The sequence below is a fragment of the Triticum urartu genome, chromosome 1A (assembly GCF_056163025.1).
Source record: "Triticum urartu cultivar PI428250 chromosome 1A, HENAU_Tu73, whole genome shotgun sequence".
Taxonomy (NCBI): domain Eukaryota; kingdom Viridiplantae; phylum Streptophyta; class Magnoliopsida; order Poales; family Poaceae; genus Triticum; species Triticum urartu.
In genome coordinates, this window is record NC_141873.1 from 237794460 (window position 1) to 237802325 (window position 7866).

Sequence of the window (7866 nt, forward strand, 5' to 3'; positions counted from 1 at the left end):
AGATCAAATAAGAAGCAGTAGTAGATTGTTAGCTAGAGATAGTATGGCTTCTAGAGTTCCAGTTTCCTTTGATGAGCAGACACATTCAACACTTTCTATTTTTAAAAACTTGTTTGGTTTGTAATGCCTGAACTTGTGATGGTGGATTTGTGGATCTTTTGGTCTCATGCACTATGTAATAGATGTTCCCAGAGTTTGCTATGCTCTCTTAGTCCAGTTCCAGAAGTTTCTATTCCAGCCGAACCTATGGTTATTACTCAGTGCTCCCTATTATATATCGATCAGCACAGTTTCTCCTGCAGTATTTTCTGGCACAAGTATATTTGCCACAATTGGCACAGTAACTATATTCTAGCTGTTTTACTTCACCATGGCTAGAGATTGGAATATTTAGAATTGGAACATCAGAGGTATCAATGATCTGGATAAATGGACTGCTATTAGGAATAAAATTGAAGAATCTCAGTGTGCAATAGTCTGTCTTCAGGAAACTAAGAGGGAACATTTTGACAGTGGCTATTTAAAGAATTTTTGTCCTAGAAGAATCAACAAATTTGCATTTCTTCCATCTATAGGAGCATCTGGTGGCCTCTTGATAGCTTGGAATGAACAATTATTCAATGGGCAGCTTTTCCATTCTAATGAGTACTCTCTATCTATCACATTCACTTCAAACCATAATGGGGACTCCTGGATTCTTTCCAATATATATGGTCCTTGTCTACACCCTGATAGAAGTAGTTTCATAGATTGGTTTACGAATTTTCAAATTCAGGATGATGTCAATTGGATGGTGCTTGGAGATTTCAATTACATCAGATACCCTCACAACAGGAGCAGAGAGGGAGGTAGTATCTCGGACATGCTTGCTTTCAATGAAGCAGTTAGCAATCAAACTCTTATAGAAATCCCACTGAAAGGCAGGAATTTTACCTGGAGTAATATGCAAGATGCTTCTTTGTTAGAAAAGTTGGACTGGTGTTTTACCTCAGAAGCTTGGACGTTGAACTTCCCAACTACTTTTGCCCACCCTTTAGCTAAAACAACTTGTGACCATGTTCCCATTATGATCAAGATTGATACATATATTCCTAAAGCTACTTTTCAGATTTGAGAACTACTGAGTGGGACACTCAGATTTTCAAGAGATAGTTCAGACAATTTGGAATCAGGATGTGGGGCATATGGATAGTGCCAGAACTATAGCCACAAAATTCAAGAGATTGAGAAAAGGCTTAAAGACTTGGGCCAGAATCATCTCCAACCTCAAAAAAACCATTGAGGACACCAACTTCATGATTCTCTGCTATGATAGCTTTGAAGATGTGAGATATCTAACACTGGTGGAGTCCAATAGCAGGGAGATTCTCAAAATACACTTGAAATTTTTTCTGAAACATCAAAGACTGTACTGGAAACAAAGAGCAACCATCAAACAAATCAAGGTTGGAGAAGCAAACACTAAATATTTCCAAGCTAAGGCTACAATTAAATTCAGAAACAACTCTATTGCCATGCTCAGGGATGATAATGGAGAAGAACATCACACTCACCAAGCTAAAGCAACAATTTTGTACAGAAGTTTTAAAGAAAGGTTGGGTACCAGTGTCCCTTCACAGAATCCATTGCAGTTCTAACATCTTCTCTTGCACCAACAACATCTTGGTGAGCTGGAAGCTCCATTTAGCAAAAAGGAGATTGACGAGGTTGTTAAGAACATGCCAGCTAACAAAAGCACCTGGCCCTAATGGTTTTAACTCTGCTTTCTTGAAATCTTGTTGGGGGATCATTAAAGAGGACTTCTATAAACTAATTGAGGACTTTCACAATGGTACAATTAATTTGCAGAGTATCAACTATTCCTTTATCACACTAATACCTAAAAAAGACTCCGCTTCCTCACCAGCTGAATTCAGACCTATTGCACTCCTCAACTGCACCCTCAAGATCATCACAAAGCTGCTTGCCAACAGACTCCAGAAAGATATTCTGAGATTGGTTCATAAAAACCAATATGGTTTCATCAATAACAGGTGCATTCATGACTACTTGGCCCGGTCTTATGAGTATATCCATCAGTGCTACCAATCGAAACAAGAGATTATCCTTTTGAAGCTTGATTTTGGTAAGGCTTTTGATATGATTAATCATGACACTACCATTGATATTCTGCAAGCCAAAGGATTTTGTACTAGATGGATCAATTGGATTAAAATGATTTATGGCACATGTTACTCTTCAGTCCTCCTCAATGGGGTTCCTGGTAAACAACTCTTATGCAAGAAATGTGTACAGGGTGACCCTCTATCTCCATTAATATTTGTGCTGGCAGTAGATCTCCTTCAATCTATTTTCAATGAAGCCATGAATCACTCCCTACTAGCATCACCTCTGCTGCATCATTCATGCAAGGAATTTCCCATCCTTCAATATGCTGATGACACTAGTCTTGTGGCTAAGGATGATGCTAGACAGTTGAGACATATACAAGACCTTCTATTGCACTATGCATCTTACACTGGACTAAGAGTGAACTATTCCAAGTACATCATGATTCCTATGAACACACCTGCAGACAAAATGAACATGCTGTCATAGTTACCGGGTTGTAATATTGGCTCTTTTGCACACACCTATTTGGGGCTTCCACTTTGCATCTAAACCAAGAATTGAAGACTTTGTGCCCATGTTGAAAAAGATTGAAAACAGGCTTCTCAGCTGCTCTACCATGCTCTCAACTGGTGATAAGCTCATCCTACTTAAATCTGTATTCACCAGTATGCCAACTTTTGTCATGTGCACTCTGATGCTGCCAAAATCAGTTGTTAAACAGATCAATATTTATCTGAAGCAGTGTTTTTGGAGAAAGTATGGAACCCAAGATAGTGGCCCTGCTCTAATCTCATGGGAGAAAGTATGTAAGCCCAAAGAACTTGGTTGTCTGGGCGTTTTAGGCATATCCACACACAATTAGGCTCTCCTCATGAAATACTTGCATAAGTTCATGAATAAAGAGGAACATATGCGAAACCTAATATCAAGACTCTATGCCCGGAGATAGAATGATTGGATCCTTCTGGTGGAAAACTATGCTGAAGCTCTTGCCCACTTTCAAAACCCATGCTAAATGCAAAGCTAATAAATGAGACACCACGCTCTTTTGGTCAGATAATTGGACAGGGCAGATACTTCATAATAGATTCTCAGAGCTTTATTCATTCGCACTGGACAAAAACATTACTCTGGAGAAAATGCAGACACATGATGAAATTAGCCTTTTGTTCCATAGACCTCTTTCTTCTCAGGCCTCTTCTCAGTTTAATCTAGTACAAAACATGATCAACAGCAGATTAACTACAGAGAGTAAAGATCAATGGCACTACGCTTGGTCTTCTCCACAATATTCCTCCAAGAAAATGTACGAGCTCCTCATGGGTGACAATTCAGCTCTCATCATTTTCAAAGACCTTTGGAGCACCACATGCAGACTGAGACACAAGATTTTCTATTGGTTGCTACTATATGACAGACTCAACACCAGGAACCTTCTCCACGGGAAAACTTGTTCCTCCAGGACTATACATGTGCTCTATGTTCAGAGGGCACTGAGGAAACACTTGTCCACATCTTCTGGAAATGCCCTTTTTCTCTTCTTTGCTGGGATTACCTGACCCCCAATAGACACAAAGGTATTTCTACCTATGATAAAATTATTATGACTATCAGTCACTTTCCAGAAGAAATTGCTTTAGACATAGTGATAATGAGTTGCTGGGGTATATGGTCTATGCAAAATGATAAGATTTTTAGATCAGCAGCACCCCACATCAATACTTGGAAACACTATGGGCAACTCAGCTTAGGGCAAAACATAGGAAAGCAGAGAAACTAAGTACTTGGACTGAACATCACCTCTAAATCATTCCATGTGATTTTTCCCTAGATCTGGTCTGGGCTGAAGATGTAATTTAAAATTTTGCTTATGAATATTCTTTTTTATTAGTAATGAAATTACCGTAGAACAATTGTTCTACGGTCTCAGTTTCAAAAAAAAGATGTGCATAGTCGCTAAAGAAAAGATGTTCTCAACAAAAAACTGTACTAAAATCTTAAATGAAAAAGGCAGGAAATAAAACTAGATACTAACTATTTGAACTTGACAGTAACATTCACTCAATAGAAATGTAATCAACTCCTGGATGGTTTCAAAGTAGCCACTTCAAAATGACTATTTCTAGATAGTAAGCATTTAGTAATCCAGTAATTTAATGTTTGCTAAATTCTCAAAAAAATCTACATTTGTAAGACAGTGTTTCCTGTTACTTGTTACTGTGTAGTGACCCATTACTTGGAGGTCTTATTTTGATTGCCGTGATGAACTACCATGGTACATTAAGTTGTTCTTTTGCTTGCCATGCTGAACTCCAACTTGTAAATTGGAATAGAAAGCTAAATTACTTGCAGTGTCAAAGGTACATGAGCAGATGGTGAGCATGACTGATTATGATCATTTATAAAAATTAGAAAGAAAAGTGAATGCATAATTTACAAAGTTAGAAGAAAAAAAAGTAGTTTTGGCAAAAAAATATCGATTATTTAGAAGATGCGTTACCTCAAGTTCTCCAATGCTAGAGTTCCCAATTACTTGACTTGTCCAGATCCTGAAACAGTCTGGAACAGAAAATCTTAATTATTCCAAGTATTGAAGCTAGATGAGCAAGAATACTCCAAGTGTTGAAGCTAGATGAGCAAGAATATGAACTTACTCCATAAGAATCAAAAATTAGGAAGGAAAACTAAATGCATACTGCACTTACATGTTTCTCTAGGAAGTACTTCACAAATGGTAGTTTTATTCTGTTGTACTTGTTTGAAGCAATTGGAACACAAATTTCTCTTGTAAAGCTTGCACATCTACCTGAAGACTAATATGGGTAAGAACAAAGAAATTAGTTCTGCACCTCATTGTGTCATGGTATTTGATAACCCACTATCGCGGGATATCCGCGGCCACCTATGGGACCGAGCGGCCCCTTGCTGGTTCGGCGAGGGACGTCGCATTGCACAAAGAGTAGACCAGCGCGCGGCAGCACGACAGAGAGAGCACACAAGCAATTTACCTAGGTTCGGGCGACTGCGAGGCGTAAGACCCTACTCCTGGTTTGGTGGATTGATGGTGGAAATTAAAGTGGTGGTGCATGGTACACTTGCCCGGCAAGGCCTCCCTTAGGGCTATGGTGACCATAAGCGTATGGTGGCTTGGGTTTTGTCAAGTTTCCAACCCTCTAACCCCCTCCTACGAATGCCATGGGTCTCCTTTTATAGATTAAGGGGAAACCAAAGTGGCAAAACAGTCATTACCCACTGATATGATAGCAAACAATGCTATCATACCTAACTCTGCGGGCTGGCAGGATGCATTAAATGCACCGCTCAGTGTCCCATCGCTAGCTGCCCGGCAAGGCCTACCGGGCTTATCTTGCCAGCTCCGTGCCTGTTCTCTTGACACATCGCTAGATGGGTGTCACCTGTGGGTTTCTTCTGTAGGATTTGGTTGCCATGTGGCTGTCGGATGTGGGGTTCCGCCTACCCTTAAGGTTCGAACACTGGGGTGCGCGCGAAGTCCTTCCCTTCTACCTATCTACGCTCTAGCTCGCTAGGATCTTGCGGACGAACTCGACGAACTCACAACACGGAAAGACACAGGGTTTATACTGGTTCGGGCCACCGTTGTGGTGTAATACCCTACTCCAGTGTGGTGGTGGTGGATTGCCTCTTGGGATGATGATGAACAGTACAAGGGAAGAACTGCCTCCTGAGGTTGAGGTGTTCTTGCGCGTATGAATTGTAGTGTGGGGATTCGATCTCTCTCCCCATGGTGGTGGCTAGTCCTATTTATAGAGGCCCTGGTCCTCTTCCCAAATATCGAGCGGGAAGGGAGCCAAGAATGGCGGGCAAATTTGAAGGGGGACAGCTAGTACAAGCTATCATGACAAAAGGTAGTCTTCGCCTGCACAAAGCTTCTGGTGGTGACGCCGTCTTGGGCTCTACAATGACCTTCGTCTTGCAGTCCTCCTGGTCTTGGTCTTGTTGCACCGAAATGGAAACCTTTGCCTGAGGCCTCGGTACTCCATGGCTGCGCTTGCCTCCCTTGCACCAAAGAGGAAACAAGGATGTTGCGCGCGCTGGTGCCCGCCTGGTGTCGATCGTCATGGCTTACGTCACGAGAACCTCGTGAGGTTCGCCTTGCCTTGATATCTCCGCTCCTCATGAGCCTGCCTAACCAGGACACTCCTGAGGAGGTCTTGACGTCGTCCGCCTCGCGAGGCTTGGCCCCTCGAGAGGGTCTTGGGTGCTTTGTTGACGAAGATGGGCCATACGGCCTGCTGGCTTAGCCACGCCCTAGGCCGCAGGCAGGCAAGTCTGGGGACCCCCGTTCCCAGAACGCCGATAGTAGCCCCCGGGCCCAAGGTGCACGGGGGCTTGGCTTCACGGCGAAGCCAAGGGTCAAGTTCGGAGCACCGCGGGCCCCCAAAGTCTGCAGCCTTGGCTGACCACTGGCGGTTGATTGGACGTGGGTGCCTCCGCTTCCCCACGCTGCCTCGGCGACTGCACGACTTGACAAGTCCCTGCGACATGCAAAGCAAACCATCATTACCTGCGATCATGGGAGGTGCCGGTTGGCCTTCTTCCGCTATAAAGGGAGAGGAGGGGGGGGGGGCGGAGCCCCCACCGCCCATCTCTTCCCCACTTGCTTGCTTCTTCTTCCTCCTTGCTCTGCTGCTTGCTCCAATGGTGCCTATCAGAAGGTTCTCCGCCGAAGAGAAAGGGAAAGCCCCCGAGAAGTCCCGGAGCTACTCCCATCGAAGAAAAGGTCGATAATGCAAGTGGTGATGAGGCCTAGGTGTCAGCGGCCTCCACTGGGGTACCCGCTACCCGTGTACACCCAGGCCGAGGGCTCGGGGAAGACGAAGTGATGAGCAGCGCCGCCCACACTGCATCCGGGGTCGCCGCGCCACGGCAACGCGTGGCGTCCACGCTGCGGACTCCTCGCGTGAGTTGGTGCTGTGGGCGTCGATGCCTCCGAGCTCCTGGATCTGCTTCCCGCGGTTCTTCTTCGACGTGATGCCGCCGAGGGGGCCTTTTGAGCTCTGGCTGCAGCACACCGACTGCAGCGCTCCAGCGACCAGAGCAAAGATTGAATCGGTCCCCACCGGCAAGATCTTCATGACCCGCGGCTGCGGGGAGATCACTCGAGTCCGTCGTGCGAGGGGCGCCCTCGGGATCCATTTTAGTACGACGGCGCCTCCACGCTCTTCTTCAAGGTCTTCGACGCTGAGGGCCGCCTCCTGGAGTGCTGCTCTGGAGAAGAGCGCGAGGCTGATGTGTGCTCCGTTCGCGACCACTCCAGCAGCAGCAGCCCTTGGGAGTCCAGCAGCTCTCCTGAGCTCTATGAGACTCCGGAGACGAGCGACGACAGCTACGTCCCCCCGAGCTCTCGCCGTGCTTGGAGCAGGGCTGCGGCATCCGGCCGCCGCTGATCTGGATGGGGTCGGCGTCGGCCTCCCATGGCCCACTGTTGATGATGGCATCCGCCATGGAAGGATGTAGATAGGATCCCCCTTAGCATCAGCTTTTGTTTCCTGCGAAGAATCATGAATTACCCCGTGGGGGCATGTAAGAGTCTGCAATGCCTTTGTACTTATCTTCCTCGTTATGAAGATTTGATGAACGCATGTCCCGTTAAGGCTCGGTCCCCCCTTTCTTTCCTCGTGATAGCTTGTTGCTCTACGCTGACGGGTCCCGGTCCCAAGGCGGCTACAGCCGTCGCTGGTATGCCAGGTCGCGATGCCGTGGTCAAGGCCA